Source organism: Macrotis lagotis, chromosome 3 (genome assembly GCF_037893015.1).
Source record: "Macrotis lagotis isolate mMagLag1 chromosome 3, bilby.v1.9.chrom.fasta, whole genome shotgun sequence".
Taxonomy (NCBI): domain Eukaryota; kingdom Metazoa; phylum Chordata; class Mammalia; order Peramelemorphia; family Peramelidae; genus Macrotis; species Macrotis lagotis.
The window spans coordinates 254,885,731-254,897,838 of record NC_133660.1 but is presented as its reverse complement, the minus strand read 5'-3'; the positions used below and the strand labels follow the sequence as shown (position 1 = coordinate 254,897,838).

Genomic DNA, 12,108 nt, shown 5'->3' with positions numbered 1-12,108 from the left:
TGCATATACAAAGTCCCTAAGCCTTTTCAAAAAATCTCTTTTGTGCTTCTTGCTAGCATTTTCCTCCTCTTCCCCCTACCATATCCTCCACGCTTCTCTGGCACCAAAATTAGTCATTGCAATCAGTCTGAATTGAGTGGTTTTCATTCCCACAGTTGGGGTCAGTTGCGTTCAATGTTCTTTTGGCTCTGTTCTCTTTTTTTTTGCAGCAGTTTATTTCATGGCCCTAGACTCAAAGTTGAAGAAACTTCATGGAAAATATAGTCCAGTCCCTTCAGTTCACAGATAAGGAAACTGGGATGCAGAAAACCTTAAGTGACCTGGCTGAAGTCACAAAAGAAAGTGTCAGTTCAGAATTTGAACCTCAGATTCTCTGCCTCCAAATCTTCTATTATTTTATATGCCACATTTCTTACATCATATACACAGGACATTTTGATTCTGGCATTCCAATCAAATGATACCCACTTTGAATGCCAGAATCAAAATCCCTATCACAAAGAACTCTCCCCCCGCCATTTTGTTATATGTTGGACTTTTATTTTTGTCCATTGACCACCTTGGGCTATATATCTAGTCATGGGATTCGAAGAGTACAAAAGGTTTGCAATTGTTTTGCAGAATGGCTAGAATAACACATAGCTCCAAATGTTTCTAGTTTGCCTGTCTTCCCACAGTCACACCAATAGTAACTATTTCCAGGTTTTGTCATTTTTTGCCAATTTGCTGGGTATGTGGAACAACATCAGGGTTATTCAAATTTGAATTCTTCTTAGAAGTGATTTGGAACATTCATGGGTTTGATTGAAAAGTTTGTAAAAAGAATTTCAAACTTCTCGGTACTTTTGGCCATCTGGGTCACAAAATGAATCTAGGGAGGCCCTTTTCTATGCTCCAATATTTCTATGTAAAATTGATTTTGGAGAGATGGTGCTTCACACCGTCCAACCTCCAAATTTTTCCAGATCTGACCCAGGAAAAATAGATCATGAACAAAATAACCTGGACTTTTATTTTTAAATGAAGGAAGTTATCTTTAGAGTAACAAAGAGATTAATCTCTTTTTTTAACCTCTTTTAGAAAGAGCAAGAAATGTTTTTTTTTCCTAACATGCTTTTTGTTAACTCAGATGTCAATTCATTTTTCTTTCTTTCCATAAATTTATGCTGCACATAAGTTCTGCATACTTACAGTTCTTTTCACTCAAGTTACAATTTCAGGCCATAATCTAGTTTTATAGTTGTTTTGTTTTAAGGGCACTGGGACTCATGAATTTTGCTTCCTTCCTGGATGAGTCAAACAAGGATATAAATAGCTTCTTAGGATGAATGAGGTTTTTCTTCATCTCTTCCAGCTCACCTGCTTTGCCTTTTGGGCCTACATAGGAGATTAAAGAAAACAGTACCTGTAATGCCTCTCTCATAGGATGGTTGTGAACACCAAATGAGATGATGTGTGTGTATGTGTGTGTGTGTGTGTGTGTGTGTGTGTTTGTAGATGAATATATGTTGTTATTCAGTCATTTTAGTCACTTTTAACTTTTGATAATTCAAAGTGGGGGTGTTCTTGCCAGAGATCCAGGAATGGTTTGCCATTTCCTTCTCTAACTCATTTTATAGATGAGGAAACTGAGGCAAATAGAGTGAAGTATCTTGTTCAAAGTCATACAGCTAGTAAGCATCTAAGAATGGAGTTGAATTCATGAAAAGGAGCCTTTCTGCCTAGCACTATATCCTCTATGCCACCTATTTGCTTATAGGTATGTATGTCTATACATTTAATCTAAGACATAGAGACATATAGACACAGTATATCTCTACATGGATACAGAGATATCCATTATATGTGCTTGACATATATGTGCATATACAAATATATTACACTCTTAAAAATAGCATTGGTATATATAGGTATATAGAAAGACAAGCATACACAAAGTTTTTTAGGTGTGGAAAAAAAACTGAAAAGATAGTGTGAGTGAAGGCCAATAGAATGAGTCATGTTTTTGAAGTTTGCAAAGACTGGAATCAATCCTGCCTCTGTCCCTTATCATTTCTGTGACCCTGGATGGGTCACTTTGCATTTCTGGCTCTGGGGATGGCACAGCGTTCCTTGTAACTCTGCATCAATGAGATTATAATCCCATTAGACTTTTGGAGTGAGGGGATCTGGGTTCTCACCCTGTTTCTACTCTCTGGCCGTAATAATTTTAGACAAATGTCTTTATCTTTTGGGGCCTCAGTAATCCCATTTATAAAGGGGGCAGGTTGAAATAAATGATCCCTAAGTATTCCACTTTAACATTCTTATTCATGTATGAATTTCATGTGTCCCATGTAAGATTCACTTCTATTTTTTGACTTCCCTTCTGGGGAGTCATTTTGGTTATTTTCCTATTGCAGTAGACAGAACATATGGGAGAACTCTCGTGATCAATGTGATTTCTTTCTAGCAGAGTCCTCCAAAGATACAACCAATATCAGTCTCTTATTACAACATATATATTATTCATAGGGTCATAGACCTCAACCTAGAAGAGACCTCAGAGGTCATCGAATTCAAGTCCCTCAATTTAGAGACAAGGAAACTGAGGCTCAGACATCAAGTGCTTTAGCCAAAGTCCCACAGGGGAATGTGAAGGCAGGATTTGAACCCAGACCTGGATTCTCAGGGAAATATTTTTCTCTTCATAAATGGAAATTAGATTTAACTATTCTGCTGAGGAAGATCTGGAATTCTAGTTCTACCACACATAAGTAGGGCTTGTCAGGGCCCTAACCAGTCATTGCTCTAGGGAGCAAAATAAAATTATAAATTGCCAAGAAGCCGTTCAATTGTTCGTGTCCAACTTTCTGTGACCTCATAGACCACACCAGTTCCTTCTATACTCCATTATCTCTTAAGAGTCTGTCCAAGCTTATGCTCATTGCTTCTGTGACACTATTTGTTCATCTCATCCTCTCCCATCCCCTTCCCCTTTTGCCTTCAATCCTTCCCAACATCAGAGTCTTTTCCAATCCTTTCTTCTTATTATAGGATCAAAGTATATCTTTGTTGGTAGAAAGAGTTTCATCATCTAGGATTTTCCTTCATCATTACAATGTTAGGCCCATCTCCTATTCATTCTCTATTAGTCAGGTCATCAGTGAACATTCTCCTTTTCTTTTTAAAAAATTAAGTTTTAATGATCATATTCTCTCCTGTCCTTTGGGCATCCTCTGCCAAACAGCTATTTCTTTATACCGTGATAACATTGATATTCTTTGCATATAGTCTCCTGAGATTAACATTATGCAGAAAGCAGAAATGAGAACCTTGTTTTAATTTGACATGTGTATATACTCAGATTCTCCATTTCTGCAGCACAAATAGAATACTAACCTGGACATCATTTAATCACAGTTGAGTGGTGCACCCTCACAGACTTCTACCAGAATTACTTAGGTCAGATTTCTCTTCTTCTTGCCTCATCAAACCACATGCCAACACTGACCACATTATAAGCAATACCTAACTCAAAGTTTATATGATGATAGATTAAGAGTCATAAGTGACCTTGGAGATTACCTAGCCCAATTCCTTTATTTTACATATGAGGGAAACTGAGGTCCAAAAAAGTATACGGGAGGCTTAATATACAGGTATAAAATGATAGGTCCAGGATTTAAACTCTGGTTATTCTTTCTTCACCCCAAATATGCTCTCAGGTGAAATGATAGTATGGGAGGGTGTCATAGATTCATAGCTCCACAGATAGAATGAACTTCCCTGACCATCCATCTACTCCAACTCTCTCATTTTAGATCTGAAGAAGCCTAGACCTAGGGAAGGGAAATGACTTGCCCCAAGTCATGCTAGTAATAATTGCCAGAGGCAGCATCTGAAGCTGGGTCCTCTATTGTACCAAATTACTTTTACAAAATAATAGTTTTCACAACAGTCTTATGCCAGAGACACCTGTAGGATTTTCTGTCCTAGAATTCAACCCCCAAAGACAAAAGCTAAGACTATTTAGGCAAAGGGAGGGGGGTAGGGGAAAACATGAAAGAATAAATGGGAGATAATTTTTAAAGAAAAATTAGAAAATAACATGAAAAAATCAGCTTTTGAAAGAACCCCAACAAAAATAAAATAAAACCCAAAACACTCTCTTTTATTGAAATATGGAACAGCTAGAAGAAATCTGAAGCAACTCTGACTCCTGTTCATTTAAAATATATACTTAGCTCTTTATACAGTATTATCAGAAATAATGATATTGTTGTAGGAGGAAGTCAGTTTTTAATGTGACTGTCCAAGTAATAAGCCAAGAGAACAGAAACCCTCTGTGTGGCTCAGTCAAGAATTCGAACCTTTCTATTCTCCATTTAGATACTTTAAATTTTGTTCATACTTTTCTGGAGGAGGAGTGAGCTGCCATCTCCCTTTGGTCTTCTCAAAACAACCTGCCACTTCTGGGAAGGACTAATTAACCAAAATAACCCAATATCTTCTGCCCATTTCCCCCAAAGAAGGAAGTTCCAGTCATCCTGCCTAATGACATCATACTTCAGAATAGGACAAGGGACAAAAAAGGGACTTGATTTCTGACCTCCTGTTGGTTTGCTAAGTCTTCCATTCCATGGAAGACCCTGAAAACTGGAGCTTTTATAGTCAACTTTGTGGGTTTCAGAGCTTCCGAATTGAACATTTTATGAACTTCTTATGGAGGATTTTTGCTTATAATGTGACCTAAAATCACGGTGGTGGTTCCCTCTGTGGGTAGACATTTATATTTACTGTAGCAGAAAAAAACCCTCAAGAGACAAGATCTCCCCAGAAGACCCTTTCTAGGAGAGTGCAGCAAAAGTCCCAAATTGAGAATCAGTAGAGACTTGGTAAAAAGTCCTGCCTCTAGCTATCATAATTAAATAATTAAATAGTTAAATTAAACAATTAAACTAAATAAATTAAATAATTAAACTCGAACTCATCTGTGAAATGGGTATATTGAGGCTTGAATACTTTTCCTCATAAGGGGTACTTTGAGAAAAACCACCTTAGAGACCTTAGGAATGCAACATAAAAGTGAGTCATTGTGATTATTATATCTGTCAGGGTGTTTGGGAATTTTTTTCATCAAATTATGGTTAACATTGTGACATTGCCAATTTCAGGCCCCATATCCTTTGGTTCACAGAGCTGTAAAAGGGATGAATTCTTGAGCTGGAGAACATCAGAGGCAGGCAGACAGGGATGAAGGGATTGAGGCTCTTGGTCTGATTTCCATGTACTTTAAATATGTACATACATACATACATACATACATACATACATTTATTTATAGTTGCATTTCAAAATAACTGACTTTCTTTGAAATCTTCTTTATTTTACTTGATGCATCTAAAAATACTTTTCTGAGAAAGTCCATAACTTTTACCGGGCTGCCAAGGGATCCAAGGCACGCACAAAAAAAAAACAACTCTTCTAGGTGGGGATCAGTTGAAGACTTAATATAGGGAAATGATAGCAGCTGTCAAATGAAAGGTTCTCTCTTTTTTCCCTTGATCCTAGAAGTTAAAACTAGAAATAAGTAGAATTTTCAATGAATTCAATTTAATTTAATATCAGGAACAAAACTTCCAACCCATTAAACATTACTTCAAAGTGGATTGGGCTGCCTCAAGAGGTATTAAATTGACACTCACTCTAGCTCTTCCTAGCAAAGGCTGCCACTTAGCAGGGACATTTTATCAGGTACAGGTTGGACAAGATGGTCTCTAAAACCCCTTCCAACCCTGAGATTATCTGTTACTTTGAACAAATGGTTAACTGAATTTAGACATGAATAGACTGAATTATACCATAGTGATTCTAGAGGAGGAAATAAGACCAGGATGTAAAGTTTGATTTTGTGTTTAATTTTCTATATAAGGCATAAAAAAATAAACTTCCTTTTAGTATGTATTTAAAAATTTTATTTTCACGCATGACCCCCTGTCAAGGAGTTCTCATTGAATATTGTCAGTTCTCATGATCTAGTCTTGTCACAGTAGGAGGTGGAGAAGATTGATTGAGTACCATCCCCTGGAATTAACTTCTCATAACTCTTAGCTTGTTTTCTTTCTCTTCAAAGTAAAACACAAAGTAAAACACAAAAACACAATTACAATTAACTTTGAAGAACCTTTGAATTGAAACTTTAGACTTATTCTGGTCTAACCTGTAACTGAACAAGCATTCTCCCATAGCAATCTTGACAAATGATCATCCAACCTTTACTCAAGTGTGTTTACAACCTTCTGATGCACCCCATCTTAACTTCTGCTTTAAGATCTGAGGTGTGTAAGAATCTAAAGCCTCTAATTATTAGGACACCATTTCCTTATAGTGATCCTAAACTTGCCTCTTTGCAACTTCTGTTGATTGAGAATTTTGGCTGTATTTTTATTATTATATTTTATTATATTTTTATCTTATCATTATTGTTTATTGTTATTTTCTGATAGCCTTTGATGTATTATCTAATTCATAAAAATCATAACATTTCTTCAGAGAGAGCATGACATTAGGTATTATCTAATATTCTCCTTTTACAGATGAAGAAACTTAGTCCTAGAAAAGGTGAAGTGACTTCTTCAAAGTGATATAACTTCTTAGTGGTATAGCTAGGACTTGATTTTTGGTGAGCCTGTCTCCCAAGAGATAGCATTCCCTCTATTCTACCCTCATCTCATCCATTCCATTTCAAAGGTGTAATTTCTTTAAGAAGATTGCTCGATATAATAGATAGAGATCTGTCCTCAGACACAGGAAGACCTTAGTTCAAGTCTTACCTCTGATACAATTTGACCTTGGGCAAGTCACTGCCCTTCTTAATGTTCTAGCCAAATCTTTAAGAATGCAAGTTGTAGGGGCCCACCCATGATGGTAGAAGGGTATGTTCTCATCTGGGAGTATTCTATCACTGAAATCATAAGTCTTAACCCTACTCCCTCATTCTTTATGTTGCATCATGATCTGGTATGCCATAGAAAATCCTGATTTTTAGAAGTTGTAGAAAAAGGCACTGATTCAAATCAGTCCATTTGTGCCAACTTCATTTAAAGCACACAGGTATTGAGGAGACAAATTAAAGTGAGTTAGAGCCTGTGTGGAAACCAAATCTTTCTTCCTGTCTAAACAGGTCAAAAATATCTGTCCTTATAACCTTTTCTGAGTAGTAATGCCATGGCATACAGGTTTTAAGATTTTTTTCTTTTTCTTTTTTTAAAAGATATTTTACTATGATCTTCCAAACATTCCTTAGAATTTTGCTTTCTTAAGTTTACTGGGTTTGGAACTTTGTATATGTAATTGACAATGACATTTAAAATCATTAAAATGACAAAAGCTAGCTCCTCCACCCCAGAATTCTTACTTTTCAGGTGATTGAATCTCAGTTTATAATTAAATCTGCAGGTCTGGAAAAAAACAAACAAAAAAGGAAAGTTTTACCAAAGAAAATCCCATTCATGAGTACTGAAAAGAGCAATGGTTTTGAATCTAACCTCAAATTCCAGTTAAAAGGAGTATAACCTTTGTAACTTTGAATGAGCTGCCTTCATTCTTCATATATTTTCTCATATGTAAAATTAAGGAGTCAGAATAGACAATTTCTATCATACTTGGCCTAACTTAAAACTTCTGATCATTTGGATTAGTGAATAAATGTCTCAGTCTTGATTTGGGGAGCATTTGGATGGTTCTAGAGAGATTTAACTCTTGCCCATTTCTTTGAATCCACTTTGAAAAATTTCTCACTGGTTTATAAGCAGAACTTTTCTTCTTAAATAGTTTTATTGATTTCTTTTGTTTTTACAACATTTAATTTTTTCCTAAACCTTCCCTTAACTAAATTCTCCTTTCTACTCCTCTCTCTAACACCATCCTCCAAATATAAAGTCAACTTAGTGATAGTGACTGACACTGTAAACTGAATTACACATCCATAGTCAATACATCTCTACTAAAAATTGTGGGTATGTCTGTATGTGTGTGTGTAGATCCAGTCCTGGAGTCAGGAGGACCTGAGTTCAAATTTGGCCTTAGTCATTTGACATTTAGGAGCTTTGACCTTGAGTAAGTCACTTAACCTTGCACCCTGGGCTATCTTCAGTTGTCCTGACCCATATCTGACCACTGGAGTCAGATGGCTCTGAGGACAAAGTGAGGCTGGTGACTTAGCACAATCCCCCTCACTCAAATCCAATTGTGTGCTTGTCATGGTCTTCTTCAAGAACAAAGGACAAGGGGCTGCTAGGTGGCGTGGATAAAGCACTGGCCTTGGAGTCAGGAGTACCTGGGTTCAAATCCGGTCTCAGACACCTAATACTTACCTAGCTGTGTGGCCTTGGGCAAACCACTTAACCCCATTTGCCTTGCAAAAAAACCCTAAAAAACAAAAAGAACAAAGGACAAACATCATCACATATTATATGTGTATGTATGTATTTGGGTATATGTATGTATATATCTGTGTATATATATATATTTCCCCAACCAGTTCACCAAGACTCAAATTATTGATTATAATTAATCATAATTTGACTGCTTTTTAGGGTAATCAATTATATTATTGTGGGTGGATGACTGCAGATCTGAGGCACCATAGTAGAGTGAGAAGGGAACAGAATTTGGAGTGAGAGGACCTGAGTTTGAATCTCAACTTTGCCAGCTTCTGCTGTGTGATCTTGAGAAAGTCTTTTTTCCTGTCTCTGCCACTGATAATTTTTACAAAAAGAGGAGTTCATAATTTATAACCTTCAAGATGTCTACCTCTAAATTTCAAAGTCCTGTCATGGTTCCTTGATCTCTTCAATGTTGCTTCTTGTAGCACAATAGTATAGTTTATTCAGATGTTCCTAAATTGGAATGGCAACTATTTTGTTTTCAGATTTTGTTTTTGTTTTGTTTTGCCATGAAAAGTACTGTATTTGATATTTTGGTATGTATGTCTAGCTTCTGAATTATTTGGCAAATATAATGATGATGATGATGATAGATAGATAGATATTATCATTACCAAGATCATTATTCCCCAGTAGTAAGATACTGGGCCAAAGGGTATGGTCGATGTATTGGCTTTACACTTAAGCATGAATTTTCAAAGTTATCTTCCACTTTATTCTTGAACGCGGATGTTTCTTTCATATAAGTGTTGGAACCATATGAATGTCATTAAAATCAGATTTATTGAATAGAGAGCCAACTTTGGTGCCAAGAAAATTTGAGTTTAAGCCCTGCCTCTGACACATCTTGGCTATGTGACCAAGGGCAAATCACTTAACCTCTCAGTGTCCCAAGTAACTAACTCCCTAAGAATATAAATCATAGATGAGTGGCCAGTCTACATTGGTCGAGGGAATTTGCACACTGGGAGATCCTATGTTAACAAAATCGCAGATCCACACCAAAAGCAAATAAACAGACCTCAAACAACATTGTCCTTTGCCAGTTCCTGAACCTCTCTTTGTTCAGATTCTTTGCCATCCACTATAAAATAAGCATGGACCAATTTGATCCCTTGGGTGTTCATTCTAGATGTAATATATTCTGCCATTGCCATTCCTTGCTCCTATTTTCAGTTAGGTTGCTGCATTAGTAATTACCCTCCTTCTTGCACTTTAAAGGGCTAACCCTCCTGGGAACAAGTTGTTCCCTCTGCCAAGACCTCATATCTGAGAGTACAAGAACATCCTTTAGCCTATGAGTCACTGAGTGAAGGAAGGTCCTGGAATGGCCACGACTCTGCCTCCCCTGAATGTAGTCTGCGCACCTTTTCCATCTCTCTGCCATGACTGTAAAATATTTTATTAGTAGCAATAGCCAGTAAAAATAGAAGAGATGACTGAAATATTTTTACTGGTTATTCTCACAAAGATGGGTTTTCCAAGGAGAAAAGAATCAGACTTTTATATATTTATTAGGTGTCTACTCCATTCTCTAAGTTTTATGCTAGGACTGGGGTTACAGAAGCAAAAATGAAATGACCCTTACCCTCAAGATGCTTACATTCTATCAAGAATTGAAAGACTGAGAAAGTCTGTCTGGGGAATGTTTTTAAAATGATAAGATTCTACATCAATGCTGACCTGTTAAGACTAATTCAATTCAATTTTCAGTACTGTGATAAGTTCAAAGATCAAAACAAACAGATAAAACGAGTCCAATCATTAGAGTTTACATTTTAAAGGAGCAAGAGAGACAAAATAGACAAATAAGCAAATAAAATTATACATATATTTTACACATACAAACATAGACAAATAAGCAAATAAAAATTATGCATATATTTTATACATTCATATATAAACATAGACAAATAAGCAAATAAAAATTATATATATTTATACATTCATATATAAACATAGACAAATAAGCAAATAAAAATTATACATATATTTTATACATTCATATATAAACATAGACAAATAAGCAAATAAAAATTATACATATATTTTATACATTCATATATAAACAGACAAATAAGCAAATAAAATTATACATATATTTTATACATTCATATATAAATATAGACAAACAAGCAAATAAAAATTATACATGTATTTTATACAAGCAGAGAGAGAGAAAGAGAACCAGAGATCGGGAATCTACAAGAACACCTGGGAAATCAGGAATAGGATTCTTGTAGGAAGAGGCAATTATTCCAGACTTTGAAGGGAGCTAAGGACTGTAAAAGACAGAAGTGAGGAGGGAGAGTGTTCTAGTCGTGGGGGGCAAACTAAAAAGGTGGCATGATGACTAGAATGCTGGACTTGATGGTCTCAGACACTTCCTAGCTATATGACATGGACAGATCACTTAACCCTGTTTGCCTCAGTTTCCTCATCTGTAAAATGAGCTGGAGAAGGAAATGGAAACCAAAGCATCTTTCCCCAAATAGAATCAGGGACACACAGATATAATTGAATAGCCACAGCAACAACTCCTACTCCTGCTCCTATTACTACTACTACTACTAGGTTGATATTTCATAACTATTATCACCATCAGTCTTAACCAGCACAAACTTGCAGGTGTAGCCTGTAATCAGTCTTCCCAAATTGAAGGTTTCAAAAAGTCCCATGGAAAACTGGAGACTTGAGTAAGGGAGAAAATTGGGAAATCTCTGCATATTCCAAGAAGAGACTTCACCTCTAAGGAGGTTCTCTACAGTTGTGGGAATTTCTCAGTATCATGTAAGAGCAATATCTTAAAAATGGATCCTGTGGATGTGTATCTCTAGGCCACTGCTTAGGATCCTTCCCTTCGTGATTAGGGGACTCCCTAATCTCATCATATTAAGTCAGACTTATCTGCAAAGTGATAGGTTTCTCTGGGGGGCTGGCAGAGCTTAATTGAATTACCCTTTTCATGGAGTATACTGAGACACTGCCTCCTCATTACCTACCTCCTAGCCTTTCTGTAGTGGATACAGCAGGAGGAGAAAGTGATACTGGAAGATACCTTTTTTTATCCCCTCAAAAATGAGGAAAAGAGGCAGTGGAATAGACCTGAGAGAGATGGGGTGGTACTTAGTGACTTTGACTATGTCTCTAAGCCTCATTAGCTCTCAGTTTCCTTCTCTTTAAAATGATGAGGTTGGACTGAGTTGGACTTCTCCAACTATGATTTTGTGTTAAATCCAATGTTTTTATTTTTTAAATTTTATTTTTCCAATTACATCTAAAGACAATTTTCAACATTCATTTTTTGAAAGATTTTGAGTTCCAAATTTTTCTTTTTTCCTTTCTCTTCTCCATCCTCTCTGATATAAATCTAAATCTAAATATAAATATAAATAAAACTCAATTTTTTTTAGGTTTTTGTAGGGCAAATGGGGTTAAGTGGCTTGCCCCAGGCCACATAGCTAGGTGATTATTAAGTGTCTGAGGCTAATTTTGAACTCAGGTCCTCTTGACTCCAGGGTTGGTGTTCTATCCACTGCGCCACCTAGCCTCCCCCAAACCCAATGTTTTTTATAAAGAAATATACTCAAATACAAATATAATACTCAAATACAAAACTATTAAGAAAAAACCTTTTAATTTATCTTCTTGTGTCATTATTGTTCTTATTATTAGTCAG

The 12,108-nt window shown here is 36.2% G+C and overlaps 1 protein-coding gene and 1 long non-coding RNA gene across 5 annotated transcripts in view; one reads left to right on the top strand and one right to left on the bottom strand.

Annotated features, from left to right (window-relative positions):
• Positions 1 to 12,108, top strand: part of MPPED2 (metallophosphoesterase domain containing 2) — a 205,449-nt gene that overhangs the window by 139,202 nt on the left and 54,139 nt on the right. The gene's annotated exons all lie outside the window — the stretch shown is intronic.
• LOC141518420 (uncharacterized) overlaps positions 5,752 to 12,108 on the bottom strand; it is a 20,073-nt gene continuing 13,716 nt past the window's right edge. Inside the window, exons 2-4 of the long non-coding RNA XR_012477192.1 lie at positions 8,358 to 8,412; positions 7,400 to 7,442; positions 5,752 to 6,107 (exon numbers count right to left, since the gene is read on the bottom strand). This is a non-coding gene — a long non-coding RNA (uncharacterized LOC141518420). The remainder of the gene's footprint in view (positions 6,108 to 7,399; positions 7,443 to 8,357; positions 8,413 to 12,108) is intronic.